Here is a 23,074-nt window from a genome sequence, read left to right as displayed (position 1 = left end):
AATCTACCTATGTTGGTCACTTCAAATCTCATATTTTTGTGCACTCCCACACATATGAAATTACCTTTGTTCTCTTCCTGTTAATCTATCCTATGTCAGTTTAATTATTAGATCAGCCAAAGGTCCTAGAAGGGAAGGAAAAGTCTTCCTCCCTTCCAGTGCTAATCGACCACTAATGGGCATGAGAAACGAGACCAGGATTATCTGATCATTGGCAACTAAGATATCTTTATAATGAAGGAGGTTATACTTAAACAAATAAACACCAACAACATAAACCAACAACTCCCTAATGATCACATTTCACTCTTGCCTAGTACAAAGATCTTCAGAAATAGAAAATCTATTAAGTTTCTCCATTTGACAGAAAATAGCTTAAAGCTGCTGTTTAGTGTGTGTTCATTTTACAAAGACTAATTAGAAAACAAAGGAGCCAACAGAGGAGAACCGCCTTTGAACATAAGAAACTGGGAAGGGTTTAAGTAACACAAGGAGACACAGTAGTCTGTGTCCGAGTGGCTTTCCTTCACCTTATAAAGGCCAAAGCAGAGGGGAAAGATTTTGTTCTAGGCTGCTCCAGATGGCATGATCTAGACTCCACAGGTGGAAGTTACTAGAAGACATAGGTCAGCCTCACAATGAAGAAGTCTGGCACGTTCAGGTATCGAAAAATGGAGCGCGAGGAAATCAGTGACGCACAGGTGGCAGCTCCAGGCCTGCAATCAGAGGTCTGCAAACCCCAGCTCACGGGCCAGATGCTGCCTGCTGCCACCTGTTTTTGTAGATCCCGAGAACTAAAAATAGTTCACACATTTTAAATGGATGAGAAGAAATAAAAAGAATAACAATATTAAATTATATGTGAAAATTATATAAAATTCAAATGTTAAGTGTCCACATAAAATTTACTGGAATATAGCCACACTCATTTGTTTACGTTACTGTCAGTTTTACAGAATCAAATGGTTGCTACAGACACTGTCTGGCCCACAAAGCCCAGACTACTTACTCTGTCTGTTCAGTCCTTTACATCCTTTACAGAAACAGCACAGACTAGAGATTGGTTTACACTACTAAGCAGAAATTTTGTTTTAAGGAAAAAAATTAAGACCTGTTGGGGCATAGAAGATATCACACCCAGGTACTATTAATTAATATTATACGACTAAATATCATTACAAATGTTCACCCCTTGGGTATATTTTTCAAGATTTTCAAATTTTAACTTAGTAAAACTTACTGAGCACATTTTATTTCAATGGAGGAAAACATAAAAGCCCAGCTTTAAAGTAATTGATACTAAATAATTTTCAAATTATGAAATGTACAATAAAAATACATATATAAAATTTTTGTACTGTGAAAATACTATGATAACACCCAGTCTTATTCTAAAATTAAAGTCACTTAGCTGTCAGACATGTCATAGGGTCTGCTGATATGGTTCCTTCTCCAGTAGGCCGCTTTTGGATTCTCCCACAGAATTGATTCATGGAAGACTGTACCTTCACCAGAACAGCTTCCTTCACAGTATAAAGTTGGGTTTAGGGTTAATTAGCCATAGAAGTGTATGATTTTGATTTTGGCTTTTGTTTTTGCCTTTACAATGTGATAAACCCTGCTTTGAAATGCAGTTTGGGGGCATGAACCCCAAGAACAGAAGTAAATGTTCAATCCTAAATAATAACACATTCAGAGGAAGTCACTTATAAGATATCTTCAGTTTTTCTAAATGGTACACCAGAAAGACTTCCCAAAAATTCTTATGAAAACTTCCTCATCACAAAGTTAATTTATAAATGAAACATCATCAGCTTAATTGTTCACAGCAAAAAAAAGTCTATTATTCCATCAGATTAATGTAAAAGGGTTATTTTATTTTTTCAAGAAACTTAATTACTAGAGAAGTTGGACCTCAGATAAAAGCAGCCTTGTTGATAGCAGCCACTGTTGCATCTGAGCTTAATCTGTGATTTCTATTCATTTTAATTCCAATTATTGTGCTGAACTGTTAATGTTAATCATCAAGAGGGCTTTTTTTTTTTTTTTGTAACATGTAGATAAAGAAAATTTTAAAGAAGCAGCGTATTTTCCTTTGAGCAGTCAGATCACTCTTGCCCCACTGAAGAATGAACTTCACTATATGTGGGGGCCCACTCCTACCATCGACTGCTGAGGCATACCTCCTGCTGATTAACATTAACAGTTCAAAACAATATTTTACAGAAAAAAACTCAAATTACAATCCCCCATAAATAGATGAGAGAACTGAGTATAATAAAGTGTAGGCATCCAGTAGATGGTAAATGGCAGCACTGAGAACTGGGACTCAATTCCAGAGGCTGAGTTCTTACAAACAACGAACTAACCAAAAAAAAAAAAACCTCAAACAACTATGATAAAACATGAGCATCCCTGATCAGAGTTCTTTTATACTGTATGTGCATGCACAAGTGCGCGCGCGCGCACACACACACACACTCACAAATACGCACACATTTCCATCTGCCACCACATCTGGAGGGAGCTCAGTTTCTGGGCATAGCTTTGTCTCATACAGCATTAGGGTTGTGAATACACTGAGACAGCTTCCAGCTTCATCTGCCAATTTTCAGCACTTGTGTCATCAGATTTTCGTTGTATTAGAAAATCCTACTATGATTTAGTATTTTCTTACAGTGATGCTTTTCCCTTAAAGTTTAATTTGAATGGAAATTTTATAACTTTGAGAAGAAAATTCTAGAATTTCTTCTTCAAGGCATATTAAAGCCCAGGATTATTCATTTAAATCATCTCCATCCTTTGTGAAACTCAGCAAAGAGAACTGTGTGTTCACTCCTTTCATTTTGTAATGAGTGGATCAATCAGTGATCTTGAACATGCTATTGTTTGTCAGTCTGCGAAGCTGAGACCCTAATCCAGACCTTTCCGCACTTAAACAACAGTTCTTCCCACTACTCAGAGCTCAGCCATTAAATTCTGTGGTGTGAAGAAAGAGAATGCCACAGTTTCAGCACAATTTCCCTCTGCTTATGTCCATTCCCTTGAGTGCAAGGGAGACCTGAACAACTTTGAATGAAACAGGGACTAATGCATTTTGCCTTTATCATTTCCTGGACCACGTGCCACCTGGAGGAAGAAGTACATAATTAGCCTGGCTTCAGAGAAGCTACATGGAATAGCCTCTTGAAGGTATTTTTAAAAACTAATAATGTTGTTTAGTAATCTTCAATTCACATGAAACATTAATGAAATTTAAGAGCTTTTGGAATTTAACATATAAAATTCACTCAGAATACGATATATATTTATATCGTAACATATATATCATAAGATATATATTTACAATACCAATACATTATTCAGAAAAAATGTGCCATTATCCCAAGTTATATCAGAAATGTGTGAGTCATAAACAACAAAGAACATGTCACCAAACAGGATTAAGGCATCACTTCTCATTTGCTGTTAAACAGATGGTATCCCTTCACTCAATATTCTCAAGCCAATGAATGTCTCAGAATGGAAAGATTCACCATGGACCCATAATCCCAGACTCAGTAGGGTCTTGGTGGCTGGAGAATCGCTCAGGACCAGATCAAAAAAGGATGCTAGTTATTGATACTTAAAAAAGAGACCCATGTCTCATATGGCTAACATTTCCTAAGAGCCTCCTATGTGCCTGATACTACCTAACTTGGTATATGTCAATTTATTGCCTCTTCTCAATAGTGAGCAGCAAGATGGCAGACAATAGCTAAGAGGACTGACCCAGGAGCCAGGCTGCCTGTGTTTGCTCTGACCTTTGCCAACCTGGGTAGATTACTTAACTTCTCTGTGCCTTAGGCTTCTCTCCTCTAAAACGCAAATAGCAGTATCCCCTTTACAGACTGGTTTTGAGGAGTAGATGAATTTAGTGTTTACACAGCATTAGAACAGTGCCTAAGACTCAGGAAGCAGCATATCTGTATCCGTATCAGGAGGTCAAAAAACAAGGAAAGTTGGTGAGTCCCATACGACAAAGAAAAAAGCTGAGACTTAACAGTAGTATTTTTTCTTTTGGGATCATTGCATTGCAGTTACAAGTGTTAGTGTGGTTATAAATAAACCTTCTAAACAAGTCAGCAATATACTAACATGTAGATCACGAAAATATATATATATATATAAAAATATATATATATATATATATATGACAGCTGGGAAAAAAATGTGTCCTAACATTACACTAATTGGCACTTGAAACTTTGAAAAACATGTCTAGTGACAACATTAGACCTGGGGAAAAAATATCTGCATTCAAACAACTTAGGCTGAAGATGATTTGTTCTGCAAAAATGCGTTAGATGACTCACAAAGTTATGACAAAGACACTGATTTAAAGCTTCAAGGGAAGAAATTTGAGCAAAATTATTTCCAAAAAGTGAGAATGAAAAATAAACTTTCTAAATTATTTATGTATGTACTTTTAAAAACAATAGCAATTAAATAAATATTAGAGACATTTTCACCTACAGCCGTAAAAGTTTATACATGCAAGCTACTATCAAGGTATACAGAAGGTACTCTTAATTTTATCTCTTTGGGAAAATGGGGGGACTGCCTTATACTTGGGGTCACATTCTATTCAGGCTCACGTGTAACAGAAGAGACGGAGAGAGGATGAAAAGCCAAGGGTGTCTGGCTTGCAGACTCAGCTGCGGAGAGGCAGAATAGCGTGACGGTCAGGGGCACAGACTCCGAAGTCAGACATTTGGATATAAGTCTCATTTCTAAAACAGAAACGCTATGCTGTACACCAGCAATGGACACACTGTAACCGACTATACTTCAATGAAAAAAGACATTAGATATGGAAAAAAAAAATCCCCAAACAATAAAAATTTTAAAAATAAATAAAAATCAGTCTCATTTCTGCTCATCTAATAGTTGGGCCTTCAGCAAGTTAACTGCTTTATGCCTCAGTTCCCTTCTCTGTTAATAATACAAGTTTCTACGTCACAGGGTTGTTGTGAGGATTAAGTGTACATGTCGTCACGTAGAACAGCACCTGGCACACAGGTAGCACGTTCGCTCTCCGTAGGTACTAGCTATGGTTTCTTATTCAGCGAGTAAGCCCAGCTCCCTAAATAGCAACTTGGGTAGTTGTACATTAATTCCGTAAGTATTACCTATTATAAAATGATTAAAAATTGGTTTTCTTTATGAACAAATGCCTGTCTCCCCATATAAATCCCCCATGTAAGTCTTGAGGAATCTGGGGATTTGGAAAGGTAGCTGAATATACATCTCTTGTTAACATGAAGGTCAACAATTTCTGAAGCCAACTTTCAGCTAAACAATAACAGGTCTTGTTCCTTCATAGTTATAGATGCACTTCCTTCTCCTCAAAATGTGGGTTTTTTTCCCAACGAGATTATTCAATAGATGTAGTTCTGAACGTCTTTGGAATATTTTCAAAAATTAAATCCAGTTCCAAACAAGAATTTTCCCTGGTGACTAACTTTGAGAAGACTAGTATAAACTGTAACACATACTTTCCAAAGTATTTTTGTTCTAATAATATGTACTACTGGGACAATTTTGATGCACTTTTACACTTAAAGATAATTTGAATTTACTTCATGATAGATACCTCCAGTTATTCATTAATTCGTAACGATAAAAACGTTTCAACTGCACGTTACAGAAGGAAACTGATGTTTTTACAAAGGGTTTTTAATCTAAAACCAACATCTTTGAAACCATATTCCAACTTCTGGGTTCAATTTTTTTCATAAGATAACGAAACTGTTTTATAATATTTTCTCTAACATCTCCCTAACTTATAAGTGCTAGAAAAACGTATTTTGTATGCAAATGTGAAATGTTAATGAAGCATTTTCTATCTAGGCTGACTTTCTAATGGTATTATTTTTAAAGTAAGACTCTTGAGGTGGTTGCTTTGATTGAACAAGAAGAAACAGATGTTACTCTTATTAGAGACAAGGAGAAAAGGCTGGTTTAATGAATACTGAAAAAAGAAGGTATTTAAAATATAGTCACAAACCAAGATGTAACATCTGTTTGAAAATGCTTCAAATAAAATTACAATGAGTAGAGTTTTCAGTCTTTTGCTTAATATTCAATCTTGAGAGAAAGATTTCCAAGACAATGAATCCATCTTTGAGCAGTTATAGTGTTCTCTGAGGTGCTAATATATAAGTTATCAGTTGTCTATTTATGCAATAATCAGAAAAAGGTAATATAAATCTTATATAAATATGTAATATGCTATTTCTTATGTGATCTACATAAATTCCATATTATAAGGAACTTGATCCAATTTAATCTTGCTCACTTTTACCTGCCAATTCAAACCACCATATAAATGATCCATTTCAATCAAACAGAACATGTAATAATATACTTGGGAAGGCACAAAATACACTTATTTTTTCAAGCTGGAGAAGTTGCCAAATGCTTTTCTGTATAGGTATAGACAGAAAGTACTCTAGGAAGTATTTTTGTTCTGAAAGGACCACTTGAATGAAAGCTGTAAGTTAGAAATACACATTGGGGAGAGCCTACTGCATGGCATTTGTAATGCACTGTTAGATATGACCCCTTCATTAATTTAATATGTAGACTCTTAGAGATGGGATGAATTCATTTCTTTCAGGCATCCAGAATCTTTTGAGAAAGAAAGAGCTTATATTCACAGATTTTATTGCACTGCCTGCACCTTAGGGTTATTTGGGGGAGCTTTTAAAGTTTCACACTAGAAATTCCAAATCATTGCTGAGGAAATTAAAGATGTAAATAAACAGAGATATATACCATGCAACCCTAGTCAGAATCCCAACACTAGTCTTTGTAGAAATAAAAACAGAAGACTGTAACATTTATAAGGAATTTTAAAAACCTTAAATATTCAAAATTATCAAAAAGAAAAACAAAAGTGGAAGATTTATTGTGTGATCTGAAGATTTGTTATAAAGCTACAGTGTTCCAGAAAGAAATCAGAAACAGACCCAAACCTATGTGGCCCATTGTTTTTTGACAGAGGCTCTTAGGCAATCCTATGGAGAAAGAAAAAGTGAGGTTTTGCTTCTTTGTTTTGTTTCAAAAAACAGTACTGAACAACTGGACAAATAAAGGGAAAATGTATCTTGATTTCTACTTTACTCAACACACAAAAATTAATTCTAGATGGATTTTAGATCCAAACACAAATGCCTAACTATAAAACTTCTGAAAAATAACATAGGGTATCTAGGACCTTGGGGTTAACAGATTTCATACAGGACATCAAAACCACTTGACAAATTGGGCTTCATCAAAATTTAAAATTACCGCCCATGAACAGACACGGTTAAGAAACTTCAAGGTAAGACAGAGATCAGAAGAAAATATTTGCAACAGATAATATCTGATAATGGAACATACTGAAATACACTAAATGTTCTCATAAATCAGTAATTGAAAGACAAAAATGGGAAAAAGTCACTTCACAAAGAAAGGTAAATTAATTACCCATGATCACATGGAAAATTTCTTGACATTATTAGTCTTCAGGTAAATTAAAGCCACAATAACATACAGTTTTACACCACTTCAGTGGCTAAAAAGTAAAAGTACTAACTAGGCTCTGGATCAGTTTGAACTCTCATACATTGCTGGTGGGGTGTAAAATTCTACAATCCCTTCGGAAAACTCATTGGTAGTTTTTATATAAAGTTAAACATATAATAATCCTATGACCCAACAACTTCTCTCCTAAGTATTCACCTACCAAAATCAAAACGCATGTTGCAAAAATACTTGTATAGGAATGTTTTAGCTGCTTTATTCATAATAGGGACTAAATTGGAAATAATTGTATGTCCAGTGTATTTCAAACAAGGAAATATTGCTAAGTAAGAAGGAAGAATGGATTAGCGGTTCAGACAACGCTGTTTTGCACGAAAGAACATAGATACAAAAATAACATGCTGAATGAATCCTTCCATACGAAATTTTAGCACGTGCAAAGCTGTTCTCTGGAGATAGAAATCAGGACCACTGTTGCTTATGGGGAGTAGGTGCAGGTGGGAATGGACTGTCAGAGGCACAAGGAAACTTTTTGAGGTAATGAAATATTCTATATCTCAGCTGGACCGTTCGTTGCATAAGTATATATATTTATCAAAATCCACTGAATCAGACTTTTAAGATCTGTACATTTCACATAGAATTGATTCTCATTCGTGGATTTAGTATTTGTGAATTCACCTTCTTGCTAAAATGTATTTGGAACCCAAAATCAATACTTCTGGTGCTTTGATGGATACTCAACAGACATCGCACGTGCACAGATTGATGAAAAGCTCTGAGTAGCCTGACACACAAGTTCCCAACTGAAGTCAAACAAGGCATCTCTCTGCATTCTCTCAGCTCTTATCCTGTAGTCAAGTGATCTTTTCACTGTATACCTAGTGCCATGGTTATTGTTGTTTTTGCATTTTTGTGCTTTTTGTCAATTTTGTCACTAAAGTGGTCCCCAAATGTGGTGCTGAAATGCTGTTTAGCGTTCTTAAGTGCAAGAAAGCTGCAATGTGCCTTGCAAAGAGAAAATGAGTATGGTTGATAAGCTTAGTGTTCTTCATTTTTCTGGATCTCATGATGTCTTTTGAGGGCCACCTCAGATGCTCAGAGCTGCCGAGGCACAGTGGCATAATCAACGGGGGAACAAATTATGAATCCTGTCCTAAGAAAAATGCTTATTCATGTATCTTCTCTCAGGTTGAGAACCTAGTTTATATAACCCATCGTCTTTAACTGCATCACTGACTTTACTGGGCAATGAGAATACTAGTCAATCAATTTATTCTTTTCAGATTCATTACTTCTCTCATATTTTATTTTTTTACATTTAATGACTTATAAGTTATATGTTCTGTTCCTTAATTTGCCTTTTAAAGTAAATATGCCAGTTATTTCATTTTAAACAAATATTTATTATTATTATTTACAGTTACTGTTTTGTTTCTGTCTTAAGTAGAATGTTGTAGTTGTGAAATGATTATTACATCATTTTGGGAAAATTAGTTATCATTACTAATATTACAGTTTACTTCTTAAATCTAAATTAACATGTTATATTTAGTCTTTTCACTTTGTTTCACATGTCTCAGATAAACTGCAATATTGTCATTCCTATTTATAGGAAATCAGCATTGTCCAAATGGCAAGGATATTCAAATCAATTCCTTTTTTTGTCTGGGGGCCACACCTATGTGAAACACTTGTAGAGAATATAAAAATAAATATGATGATTCCTGGCCTCAGAATGTTTGCCTTCCTATTATGTCTAATGAAATTTAAATATCTTCACCTAAATCTTCGTAATTTCTATGAAACATTTCCCTATATTTTATACGCTGGAGTGAGATGGCTCAAGAAAAAGAAATGAAAAATAAATGAGGAAGGCAAAGTGTAGCTGAGATGATCTGGAGATCCAAGTGGGGACCTTTGACAAGACATAATCCCAAAGGTTGGCAATCACTTGCTATCTACAGCCTTACTGTAACATGCTGTTAAAGCTCTGTTGACACTCCATCTTCCCAGCCAGGAAATATCAGAATGATTACAGAACACCTCATCTTTAAGTCTTTGATCCATTTTGAGTTTATTTTTGTGTATGGTGTAAGGGAGTGTTCTAGCTTCATCGCTTTACATGCTGCTGTCCAGTTTTCCCAACACCATTTGCTGAAGAGACTGTCTTTTTTGTATATTCTTGCCTCCTTTGTCAAAGATTAGTTGACCAAAAGTTTGTGGGTTCATTTCTGGGCTCTCTATTTTGTTCCATTGGTCTATATGCCTGTTTTGGTACCAATACCATGCTGTCTTGATGACTGTAGCTCTATAGTATTATCTGAAGTCTGGGAGAGTTATTCCTCCAGCCTCTTTCTTTCTCTTCAGTAAGCTTTGGCAATTCTAGGTCTTTGATGGTTCCATATAAATTTTATTATGATTTGTTCTAGTTCTATGAAATATGTCCTGGGTAACTTGATACGGATTGCATTAAATCTGTAGATTGCTTAAACATAAGACAAGATACAATAAACCGCCTAGAGGAAAATGTAGGCAAAATATTATCTGACATACATCTCAAAAATGTTCTCCTATAACAGTCTGCTCAAGCAATAGAAATAAAAGCAAGAATAAACAAATGGGACCTAATGAAACTTACAAGCTTCTGCACAGCAAAGGAAACCATAAATAAAACAAGAAGACAACCTATGGAATGGGAAAAAATTTTTGCAAATTAAACCGACAAAGGCTTGATCTCCAGAATATATAAGCAGCTCATATGACTTAATAAGAAAAAACAAACAACCCAATCCAAAAATGGGAAAAGATCTAAACAAGCAATTCTCCAAGGAAGACATACAAATGATCAATAGACACATGAAAAAATGCTCAATATCACTAATTATCAGAGAAATGCAAATCAAAACTACAATGAGGTATCACCTCACTCCAGTCAGAATGGCCATCATTCAAAAATCCACAAATGACAAATGCTGGAGAGGCTGTGGAGAAAGGGGAACCCTCCTACACTGCTGGTGGGAATGCAGTTTGGTGCAGCCACTATGGAAAACAGTATGGAGATTCCTCAAAAGACTAGGAATAAATTTACCATATGACCCAGGAATCCCACTCCTGGGCATATAGCCAGAAGGAACCCTACTTCAAAATGACACCTGCACTCCAATGTTCATAGCCGCACTATTTACAATAGCCAAGACATGGAAACAGCCTAAATATCCATCAATGGATGACTGGATAAAGAAGAGGTGGTATATTTATACAATGGAATACTACTCAGCCATAAAAACCGACAACATAACTCTATTTGCAGCAACATGGATGCTCCTGGAGAATGTCATTCTAAGTGAAGTAAGCCAGAAAGAGAAAGAAAAATACCGTATGAGATCGCTCATATGTGGAATCTAAAAAAAACAAAAAACAAAAAAACAAACAAAGCATAAATACAAAACAGAAATAGACTCACAGACATAGAATACAAACTTGTGGTTGACAAGGGAGAAGTGGGTGGGAAGAGATAGACTGGGATTTCAAAATTGTAGAATAGATAAACAAGATTATACTGTACAGCACAGGGAAATATACACAAGATCTTATGGTAGCTCACAGAGAAAAAAAAATGTGACAATGAATATATATATATGTTCATGTATAGCTGAAAAATTGTGCTCTACACTGGAATTTGAAACAACACTGTAAAATGATTATAAATTGATAAAAAATGTTTAAAAAAAAAAAAAACCACCTCATCTCATCCATGTCCCAAAGGCACACAGTTCCCATTCTCCTACACATAAAGATACTTCCTTTTGCATTACTTCTGTAATACTCAGGTGACAGAATCTGTTTTTCTATTCTGTCACCTAAATATTACAGAAGTAATGCAAAAAGAATATCTTAGAAAAAGAATAATAGGAACACCATTAATGAAGATAGTAATAGCAATTTAGCCTAGGTTAATTCTCCAATCCATTTTCTCATTTTTCTAAATTACGATAATAAAACAAATTCAACACTTAAAATTAAGAATAGTCTGAATTTAAGATTGTCTTTCTTTAAAACAGTGTATATCACAAAACTCCCTCTTTTCTTTTAAATGTTTTTCAAAGTCTTGGTTTCATCATAACCATAGGGAGCTGTGAATTTAAGTAGCTTTGATTAAAACAGAGCCTTTTTATGCCTGTGCATGCTAGATAACTCCAGTGAGAAAGCTGTCTTTCAGTTAGCGAGATTATCCAGTCACTCACGGGTCCAGAAATTTCTGAGTTCAGAGAACACTCATGATCAGAGTCCTGGCATGGAATAGATATCTTAAAATATTATGTTCAGGTACAATCCTTGATGATTTGAATATAAATCATTACTTTTAAATTGCATCGTAAAAGGCATAATAAAACCATAGTTTCTCATTTCAGATAATTCTACATTACTCTCTTCTAACAGAACTCTCCCTTTTTACACTTGCCACTGAATAATTTTCATCCTTTACTCAAAGCTATGGCCCAGATAATGTACTTAGGTCACAAACATTGAGGGCAAAAATTGAGTCCCTACCGTTTACAAGTAGTTATTTTTCTGCCAGTCTCTCTACTATTTGTTAGACTGCACGACTCCTAGCATGAGGGGCAGCTTCTGCGCGTTTCAGCTCAATGCCGTTTCCTCCAACTGGACTATCAATGAGCATCGAACCATGAAGGGCACATCTCCAGGTATTTACGAACTACTCCCCTCAACCTTCAATTCAACAATCCTTTCTGAGTATCACCCGCCGTTTGGTAGTGTTCCTTACCCTTAGCGGCACAATGAGAGTGGAAAGTGCTACAGGGAAGCACACTGAAGTCATATTTGTGTATATTTAGGTTGCAAATTTATTCCATCCATGACCTTCTTTTGGTTTTAATCTGGATATGATAAGCATTGGACAAAATTAAAACTTAAAACTAATAATTAAAAAATTAGCATTTTAACAGCATAAAATTTTAAAACCACTGTTTTTTTGTTTGTTTGGGGTGTAATTAAGCATTTGTTTGTTTGTCTGTTTGAATGGAGGTAGTACGGATTGAACCCAGGACCTTGTGCATGCTAAGCATGCACTCTACCACTGAGCTATACCTTCTCTCACCACTGATTTAGTTTTTAGTGTGCTTTCATGGACTTGTATTATGTACACGAGTTACATATGTGTGTCAGTATATATACGTGCACAGATGTGGGGTACTGGCGATAGGACACATGAGACAGCAGTGCAGTGTGATATGTTAAAATAGAGCCAGGTAAGGATTTGGATAGTATGGATACTAAAATTGCATATACCTCTTTGGCCCAGAAATCTTTATCACTAAAATGGATGATTCACCCCAGTTGATTGCAAGATTTCTCAAGGCTCTAGACATATGAAATAAGACTACAACACAGTCATGGGCTGCAGAGAGACACAGAAAAACCAAGGACAATGTAGCAATTAAAAAAAAACAATGTTATGTAGAGCATATTAATAAAGCAAATACTTACACAACTGGAGTTGTATTATTTTGGTCTATTCATCTCTACTTGTCCTGAGGGCTGACTCTAAACATTGAGCACAATGATCAAGGACTACCCTAAATGCAGGAAAGAGACTTTGCCTGAGAGGAAAAGAGAAGCATCCATGAAATACAGAGACAGGCATTTGAATTTTGTATTTCAGTGGATAGAAGGTGGGAGCTGCAGGTAGCTTCATGGAAACTTGGGAGTAAACTGATGGCAGACCATCTAGGAAAATGGATCTGGCACCACCCAAAGAATGATGATATTTTATTGTTTCAATTCTGAAAGAGAATTCTTCACCATTTCTGTGAGTCACCATAAGTAGTAGAGGCCGAGAAAGTACTGGCAAATTGCAAACAGAAGTAAGGTTTTCGGAAAGAGCTTTTGTCCTTTGTGGTAGAAGTTCTCTGGAATACTAATAAGGGATCAGGAAGAAGATATCACACAGCAGTATCCCACAAAGGGAATTATCTGAGGGAATCTGTGAATCTGTGGTAGATTAGAAGCCTTACAGCACAGAAATTCTGTATAGATAAAGACTTGTCATTTATCATTCATCATTTTCTTGTTTTCAGGGCATATCCTACCTAAAGGTAAGATGAGAAAGATCTATACATGGATTTTTTTTTATATCATATGGCACAATTATATTTTTTAGTAGTTATTTATTGAACATTGTTTAGCTTGGTTGCTAAATGGGCAACCCTCTAGTTAAAATCAATTACTGACTTTAGAAGCAATTTGGGCTATTGGTAATGTTCTGTCTGTTGACCTGAGTGCAGGTTCCATAAATGTGTTCAGTTTTTCAAAAATTTCATTAAGCTGTACATTCAAGACATGCACATTTTCTACATGTATAATATATTTCAATAAAAATAAAAATGAATAATGATAAGTCTATGTAACTGAATATGTATATTTTTAGAAAATGATTGAAATATGTAAAATTATAGAAAATATTGAAGTCACTGTTATCTATAAAGAGTCTTGAGATAAATATATACAGAAGCCATTGATAACTTACAAAGTATGTACACAGTGGTTGAATATTAAGACAATAGTAATTTAGCAAAAATGATAGCTATCAGTGCCATTAATTTAACATTAACTGTGATGCAAAAGAAGAAAAGACTGTTGGGGAACTATGAGAAGGTAGACAAAGACTTCATAAAAATTCTGAGGAGGACTTCAGGACACTCAAGGACTTTAAAAGCTGATGTCATTTTTCAGCTTATGTCTAATTTCATTTTTAAATTTAAGGACTTTCCTATTTTTGAATAACTTATCAACCATGACTATGGCCCTTCCACGTCTCACAGGTAGAGAATGCAAACTGCTTTCACTCCTAAGAGTCCCCCCCCCAAAAAAGAACAGAAAAAAAATAACCTTCTGATACAAAAATACTCACTTTCTTTTTGTTTGCTTTCTCTCTAAATTGCATAGTGTCTACCATCTTCCTTTATTTAAAATTTCACTCTTAGGCTTTCTTTATTTCCATTTTTTCTTGAGTTCATCATCTCTGTATCTTAGACTGAAAGATAAAACCAGATGGTTCAAATATCTTAATGCTCAGATCTTGCAAGGTGGCCACTGTCATAGTTTACTTAGCTTAAAAGTTCTCGGTCTCTCTTCTGCTCTCAAACATCTGAGAGAGAATCATTTCATCAGAAACTAGGCTCACAACAGCAGTGATTCTCTATGAAAGGTTAAGACCTTGCAGTTATAAATTTGAAAAAGCAGACATAACTTGAAAAAAAAATTCACGTGGCTGGTAACTAATTTACGCAGATGATACTGTTTATACCTAGAGTATTCATAGAAAAAACTATATGCCTATATGCACATTACATAATGTAAATATACAGCACTCTCTATAAGAATAATAGCTAAAGCCAGTGTCTCCTTGGTATGTATATAGCTCAGTCTTTAGTAAGCATACTAAGTACTCACACCCACTGATAAATCCCCAGATAAAGCCACAGTCTCCAAAATACAAGAAGGAATAAGAAGACACAGATTTCAGGGAGAAAACTGTGAAACAGTGATCCAGAATGATCCGATTAAGTAGCTCTCGGTTTGAAGTAGACCTTGGCCTCTAACCTCTCTCCTTTTAGAGGAAAGAGTCCCTTTCCTCTTTCAGCAGAGATTTTACAGGAGGATGTCTGTGCTCCCAGGTTGAGAGGGTGCTGAGCTCCGGGAGCCAGCAGCCCACCTGTCCATGATCACACTAGTCAGAGTTAACAGAAAGGGCTCTCTGTCAATTCACTGAGAACCAATTCTCTAAAAGTGATTGATCAAAAATAATCATCCAAAGAATCAATTAATGAACAACTAATTCACTAAATTCATCAAATTTACAAATATATCAGTGAATTGTGTTAAGGAATATTCTTCTTGAATATAGTCTATGAATGTGAATATATTCTTCTCATGACTATATTCATGAATATATTTCTCTTACATATATTCAATAAATGAGAATATATTAGTAGTGTTTTAAGGATTGCTCAATTTATCAGAAGCTAAGGGTCACAGGTTCAGTCTTTTAATGAATAAATTCATGAAGAACACATTCATGAGGAATATAACTATGAACTAAATCATCTCATGAAGCTAGTGGAAAAGGATATATTCGGTGAATTCTTTCATTCACTTACTCAATATGATATGACAGGTGATGTCCTAGACACTAGGGTTACATCAAAGTCAAGGTTCCTGACCTCAAAGAGCACAGATTATTAATGCGTCTATTGTCTTTAAAATAAGTTTTGACAAATAGATTTTGTAAATGTGATGAATTTACCTGCTTCCAAGGGAAATAATCTTAGATGATATTGGGGACTCCTACATCAAATGCTTATGATTTGTTTATTATAAAAATCTTACACCAGAAATTCATAATACTGGTCTGTTTCAGCCTTTATGCCTTATGAACTTTGAAGGAAGTTATATGTGAATATTAAAACAATATCTAGTCATTCTGTGGGTAACCAGAGCTACTTCCCATTTTGAAAATGAACAAGTCAGTAAATCAAAACTCAGAAAGTGAAGAGGCCTGCCGTATTAAATAGTAAGTTGCAAACTTGGGAATAAGACCCAGAGTTGTGGATTTCAAGTCCAAAAATTTTTCTACTTTCCAGAGCTGCCCCTTAGTATAAAGTATTACAACTTTGCATTTTCCGAAACTTGAGAGTTTGGTAGCTGGGTTTAACACTGGTTATTAACCCAGATTTCTAAAATAATAATGAAAAAGATATGTTACTTTTAGTTTCATTAGATTTCTATGTCCCAGTAGCTTTTTTTCTTCTAAAGCATATCATGGTACACATATAATATATCCAAGCAACTTCAATGCTAAAAGCATGAAAATAAAGTTAATGTGAGTATAACAGTTATTGTTACTAATTCTTATTTTTATTAAGCAATGAATAGCTTCATTAAGTAATACAATAGTCCTTTTTTTAGTTTACTGAGAGAGAGAACAATGAAACTGCTTGAGTTAAGCTTTGTGTGACTTTTAAAAGAGAGAATGTTCTTTCCCAAAGGGCACTACAAATTAAAAAAAAAAGTAATCTAACATTGTTATTCTCTGAGAAAGTCATCAAAACGAAATGAAAACGTCGGCATTTCAGTAGACCCCTTTGCATTTTATTGAGCAAGACTTCTCCAAGCGATGTGACCGCTGTAGGAGACGCCTGAATTCGAAGCAGATTTGCTGGAGGCTGTCTGACCTCTGTTTTTGTCTCCAAACTGTGCAAAGACGGAAAAGGGCTTGTTACTGCTTTCCTGTGTCCACCTCAGTTGTTTATTTTACTTCTTCCCAATGAGTTCTCAAAAGGAACTCAAGCAAGCAGAAACTGGACACGAGGCCCTCTTTTCACGATTGATTTTCTTGTTTGTCGAAACAGGTGTTTCAACTCGGCCAATGTCTTGGCTCAAACAAAAACATACGGTTACACAAGACAGAGTCTGCAGTCAGCTCTGCTGGCTTGTAAAACAATCAAACATGATTTATATCATTTTAGAAAGGGAAGGGTCTACTTGAACTCACTGCGCGATCACTTTTCTTTCACGTGGAGCTGAGTTCGTTCATTCTGCTATGCAGGCAGATTTTAAGAACAAATCCTGCCCTTCTATTCAGACTGTGCCTACACATGTGATGACAGAGCTCCTCTAACTCCTTGTGAACATTAACATTTTCCACTCTGATTAAGAAAGCTTAGTAGTAATGTCATCACCGTAAGGAAGGAGTCATCAATGATTTCATTCTCAGAGCCTTTAGCATTTAAACTGGTGCCGCGGGGAAACCACGGGGAGCTCGTCAGGGCAAAGCTCATTAAGAATTCCCCGGGAATAAAAACAGAACCTGGGTAATACAAGAAAGCCTAACCTTTTTTTTCCTTCTTCTTCTTTTCCTGCGTGCTTAGTCTCCTTTCCCTTGCTCACAGGGTTCCCAGTACAGACGCCTCGCACCGGGTGCTTCAGACCAGACCTCCCAGTATGGAACGCCCGGAGGACACCTCACCTCAGCTCCGCGCGTCCTTGGACAAGATGGCGGCGGTGGCGGGCGGTGTGCAGAGAGGCTGCGCGACTGCGATCTGGCGCGTGAGCCACGCAGCTGCGTCTGCAGCCCGAAACTCCGCCCCCTCCCCGCCCCACCAATGAGATCCCTGTAAAGCAGCCACGCCCACAACCTACCGGGAAAGCACGTGCCCTAGGGCTCCGCTGGCACTTCTTGGTTTTCTTTTCTTTGTTTTCTTTTCTTTTCTTTTCTTTTCTTTCTTCTTTTCTTTTCTTTTCTTTTCTTTTCTTTTCTTTTCTTTTTTTCTTTTCTTTTTTCTTTTCTTTTCTCTTCCCTTCTCTTCCCTTCTCTTCTCTTCTCTTCTCTTCTCTTTTCTTTTTCTTTTCTTTTTAATTGAAGTATAGTCAGTTATACTGTGTCGTTTCTGGTGTACAGCACAATGTCCCAGTCATGCATAGACATACATATGTTTGTTTTCATATTCTTTTTCTTTAAAGGTTATTAAGAATAAAGGTTTCCATTGCTTCTGAACTGAATGAACTCTAGTTTCTCAGTCTAGCAGCGTGAGCGGCACTGGGCAGGAGGACCCTTGTTGGGGCAGGACTCAAAAGGGTAACAAGCTGACCAGGATGATAAATGCCTTTTGTGTGGTGTGATGGTGGACCTTCTTGGGATTGGTCTATATAGCAAGATGAGGAGCCCAGTTAGGATGATTTTTCTTCTTTAATTAGACACTTTAGAATCAAAACTATTATTTAGCTCCCATTATGTCGTGATGATGAGATACGAAGAAGGTAGAGTAAGTCCCTCCCTCAGGGATGTTGGGCGAGATGACAATGTATTTTATATGATTATTATATCCTCTTGGCATAAACAGAGGAGCATTGACAGGATCTGTTGCCTAATTTCATCAAACATTTCCTGAATGTCTACTCTGAGAAAGGCATTCTTTTTCAGCAAGATTTATCTTCTCTGGTTTGAGTCAATATTTTAGAAATGAATGATAATCTCACCTTTAGCCTGTTCAAGAGGTGAAATCATGACATTTTACTTTTTCCTTTGAAAAGATCATTTTTAACTGAATGATATTTTTTAATATTCATCCTATGCAAAAACTTTTTAATGCATTATCTGAAATTCAAGTATATCTATTACTAATAAATTTATGTAGATTATTAAAACATGTAATTTAGATAAGTATTGCTAACATATTTGGCATACTATTATAAAGATGAGGTTCAGAGTGATTAAACTTGGAGTTATTTAATCATCTTATAATTATTTCAAGTATGTATTTTTGGATGTGTCTAGCAAGCCATGTATAATGATCTATATTCAGGAGAGAAGCTAATTTGTATTTATTGAATCTACAGTAAAAAAAAAAAAGTAAGCTCTATTCTGTTTGAAGTGCAAAGTTATAAAATCCTATAGCTGCAAAATTATGATTTTTCACTTATTTATAATTTTATAATAGTTTTAAGGTGTTTGTGCATGTTTTATTACTCAACAGTTTATGAAAAGGTAGATTAAAATACTTTTAAAGAACTGATTATAAGAGATTAGAGGATATGATAAACAAAATCATTGTTATATTATGGAGAAAAACATGCTTTTATTAATTTTCAATAGGAATGATTTGTTTTCCTTCATAAAAATGAAAATTTCATTTAATATAAAATTGTGTAAAATTTGCTGTGAATCTTTTGGAAGAATATTGTTTTTTCATTTCAACATTTGAATCATTTGATTTTGTAGCTACTGAAGTCATGATTGAGAGAAATGGTAACTTTCGTCTCCCACGTTTGAAAGGAGGTGAATGATTAAGGAGGAAATAAGAATGCTTCTGCCTCTAAGTATACTTGAGTAATTTTACTCATTCAGCAAGTATCTGATTTTTCTGTAGTTACAAATTCTAGTGATTGTGGAGGATAGGAACTATTTGGAATATTATCCTTGACTTTGGGAGGGCATATGTATGTAAAGTTAGTAGATATTGTCTAGTGCTGAAGTAAAGAACTGACAATGAACTTGGAATGGATGGCTTTCTTTTGAAGGGATTAGGAATAAGTTTCATGGAAATTTAATGGAAAGGTTTCCATTAATGGAAATGGATAGTAAGGCTACTTCAAAAGAAAAGATTTTTAAGAATAAAGAAATGGAAGTTTAGGAGGTCATTTTGCTTGCATGATTTCTGCCCCTTCCTGAGCCCCTTGAATACATAAATAAATATACATGTACTGTGTATTTTTATCTTTGAATCCCCAGAGCTGAAGATGTTCAGTGTATGTTTGCTGAATGAACAAATGGATTATGTGTCTTTTAGCAAGAGTACTTTGCGCCCTGGAGATAAGACAAGACGAACTGGTGGAACCCAGCTCATGAAGGACCCCGAGTTTCAAGTTGAGAATTTTGAACTTCATTCAGAAGTTTATGGAGTGAAGAAGTGGCATAATCAGAGACTTCTTGAGAAGATTAACCTAGGAGCTGTGGACTATAGTATAAGCCAAGCATGGAGACTTGTTTACAAAATCCCCACAACCAAAGATGTTTACACTGCACATGTGCAGAACTTTAAGATAAATTTAAATTAAATATTATACTTAGAAACCTAAATTACCTCCACTCAACCAAAAATCAGAGGGAAATGACTCAGTTCAGAAGTTCAAATAGGATTAAGTTAGAAATGTTTCATTCTAATTTTGATATTCCATTCTATGATTTATTTCTAAAAAATTAAACTTATCCTGTCTTATCCTTAGCTCAATAGCTAATAGCTCTTCTCTTGTTGGGTCCCGTCCAGCTTTTACTCCTTTTCTGAATAACTGAGACACTCATCAAGGCTTATTATTATACATAGCTGAACTCTCCTGCTATGACTATATAAATGGAGACTGCACTCTGATTTTGAGACAGTCTTAAATGTTCCTATTTGTATCTCAGCTACTCATGCACGAATTCGATTACGATGTGTACGTAGCCATAGTTAGTGAATCCTCAAAACATACTGCAAGCACATCATATTTCACTCAGAGGAATAGCAGAATACTGGCTGTCATTGGTGTTTTACAAAGATAAATTATTGAACCGCAAAAAAAATCATGAAATGAATTGTAACACAGCACCTTGCACTTTATCCCTGAAAGGCGCTGTCAATTAAACACTATTGGGCACAACTCAGTTTTTATTTCTAAGAGCATTATTGTCACTCCTGACAACTGTACCTATCACAGGAGAAGTGGGTGCTTCCTGGGAAGCCCACAGGGCTAAGTTGCATTGCACATTCTGTTCTTATTTGCGGCATCTGTGCCTCATTTATGTTTTCTTTTTTTCCTTTGCCAATTGAACTCAGCATTTGAAAGAATATTTCCTTATAAACCAAATGCATATATAAAAGCGTATCAATACAAAAAACCTAACATAGTCATTAATATTGCAAATCTGTTCCCAAAACACTAGACGAGCTTAGAAACGCCCAAACACACTTACATTTTAGTGAAATGTTATGTTGTTACCGTAGAAAACAGTGCTTCAATCTAATGAGAACACAGAGAGAAATTGTGTCTATATTAAGACCATTTTTCTCCAAAATGTGTTCCAATATTGGCACCGAATTTGTGTTTTCATTTTTGCAAGCTGTGTTCTCTGAAACAGAGCTGAGACAATGGTTGCTTTTCTTAAGTCAATTTAACCTAGGTCACGGACAAAGAAGTGCTATTTAATTCAACTCACAAACATTTTATTGGTCTTCGTTGGGCTTAGAAATGTGTACTTGGGTTACAGTTCGGTTTAATAGGTGTTGCTCTTCAATATATATGACTTGCAGCTTCAAGATCAAAGCATTCTACCGTCGTGGTTCATTTTCCAATAGTCAGAATGAGGCAATAACATCAATTAAAATAACACAAACAAAAACCAGAGCCACCCAACCTAAACCACAACTGTTAGGCGGGATGGTGATAATCAGGCGGGATCCAGTCCTGCCTTTCCAAGAACCTGCACATCCTTGAGGGAGGGAATCCAGACTGAAGCTGTCATACAGCTAAATATATTAGTAATCCAAGACTTAATCTGATTTCAAAAGACAGTCATGTGGTCCATAGATCATACTGAGCTAAACAAATAACTATGTCAGGGCTTTTGCAGGCTGGGTGTGGGCGAGGATGCAGAATACAGGACTCTAAGGATAGCTCCTGCGGCATCTGAGTCCCCAGGCCATGCCCATCCTTAGTTCAAGGTGAGCCAGGGCCCCAGCAACACGCGAGGGAGAAAACCAGATGAAAAGGGGAGTGTCCTCAAGGCCTCTCTCTAAGGCCTACAAATCACATGGCCTTTTATGTTCTGTCCTTCCAACCCCAGATATCTTCATTCAACACACATAAGCATCATATGAAAGCATATTACAAGATACGCCACTCAGACGGTGAATGGATTTGGATCACACCACATAAATGAAACTTGAAGAAATTGGGAGTAGATGACAATAGAAAAGTCAGATGCAGAAATACGGTAGCTGTCTCCAAGTATCTGTTCTTTCTACTCCTTGAAGCTAAATGTGAATTGAGCTTAATCCCTGCCTTCCAGGGCTCACTTGTGAGGCATAAACATCTGTAAATAAACGAGTTGAAAGTCAGTACTCCAGGCGAGTTAGCACTACCTGGGGGGTTGGGGAGGATGCACAGAAGAGAGAACATTTCAGGGGTGGTGGGGGCGGGTGTCAGAGGGGATGAGTGGACTTTGTTGGATGGAGAAGGGCTATAAGACTCTAGAATAAGGAAACAGTAACGTCAGGTTAATAGAGCTGTGAAGAAGCAGACGTTCGTGGGCCATAGAGTGTGCACTCTGGCTAGTGATCAGGGTGCCTGGGCCCGAGGGAGACATGGGGGATGGATAACGCTGGGTGCGCAAGTGGACCAGAATATAAATGACAGCAGGCCATATAAAGTCTTCTGGGCATGACCCTACGGCACCTGAGATGATTTTAGAGTTTGCTTGAATTTATTTAATGAAACCAATAATCTCCATGAAGCTGGAGTTCAATGGAGAGAAAAAAAAAAAACCACTCTTATTCCTGCTGTTTCTTCAATGAGTGATATTTTAAAGGAACATTAACTTACTTAGTCGCTAAGGCGAGGATCTATTCAATTTAACAAGGTGTTATCATGATCTAGACAAGTTGTTCTTTCATGAAACGACTTGAAGTTCCACTTTAAAAACTTAAGTTTTATGTTTGATAATGTTACTCAAAATGTAATGAGCTGGCAGAGAGACAAGGTCTTCTACAAATAATTCACACCAAGCTGACTTCTGAAAGATCAAGCTATAAAAAGCAGTTCTATTTCAGCCTTTGCTGGGGGCATCCTAAGAGGAAAAGAGCTTTGGGGTGAAAAAAACCTGCAAGTCTTTGATGGAGGGAATTAAGAATGAAGCTATCATACCAGTAAGGACCTTAGTGAT

The 23,074-nt window shown here is 36.0% G+C and overlaps 1 protein-coding gene across 1 annotated transcript in view; it reads right to left on the bottom strand.

The window, feature by feature from the left end:
- LOC102513310 (contactin-associated protein-like 2) overlaps positions 1-23,074 on the bottom strand; it is a 1,230,151-nt gene that overhangs the window by 265,356 nt on the left and 941,721 nt on the right. The window lies entirely within an intron of this gene.

The sequence above is a fragment of the Camelus ferus genome, chromosome 7, assembly GCF_009834535.1.
Source record: "Camelus ferus isolate YT-003-E chromosome 7, BCGSAC_Cfer_1.0, whole genome shotgun sequence".
NCBI lineage: Eukaryota > Metazoa > Chordata > Mammalia > Artiodactyla > Camelidae > Camelus > Camelus ferus.
This window is presented reverse-complemented; position numbering and strand designations above follow the sequence as displayed.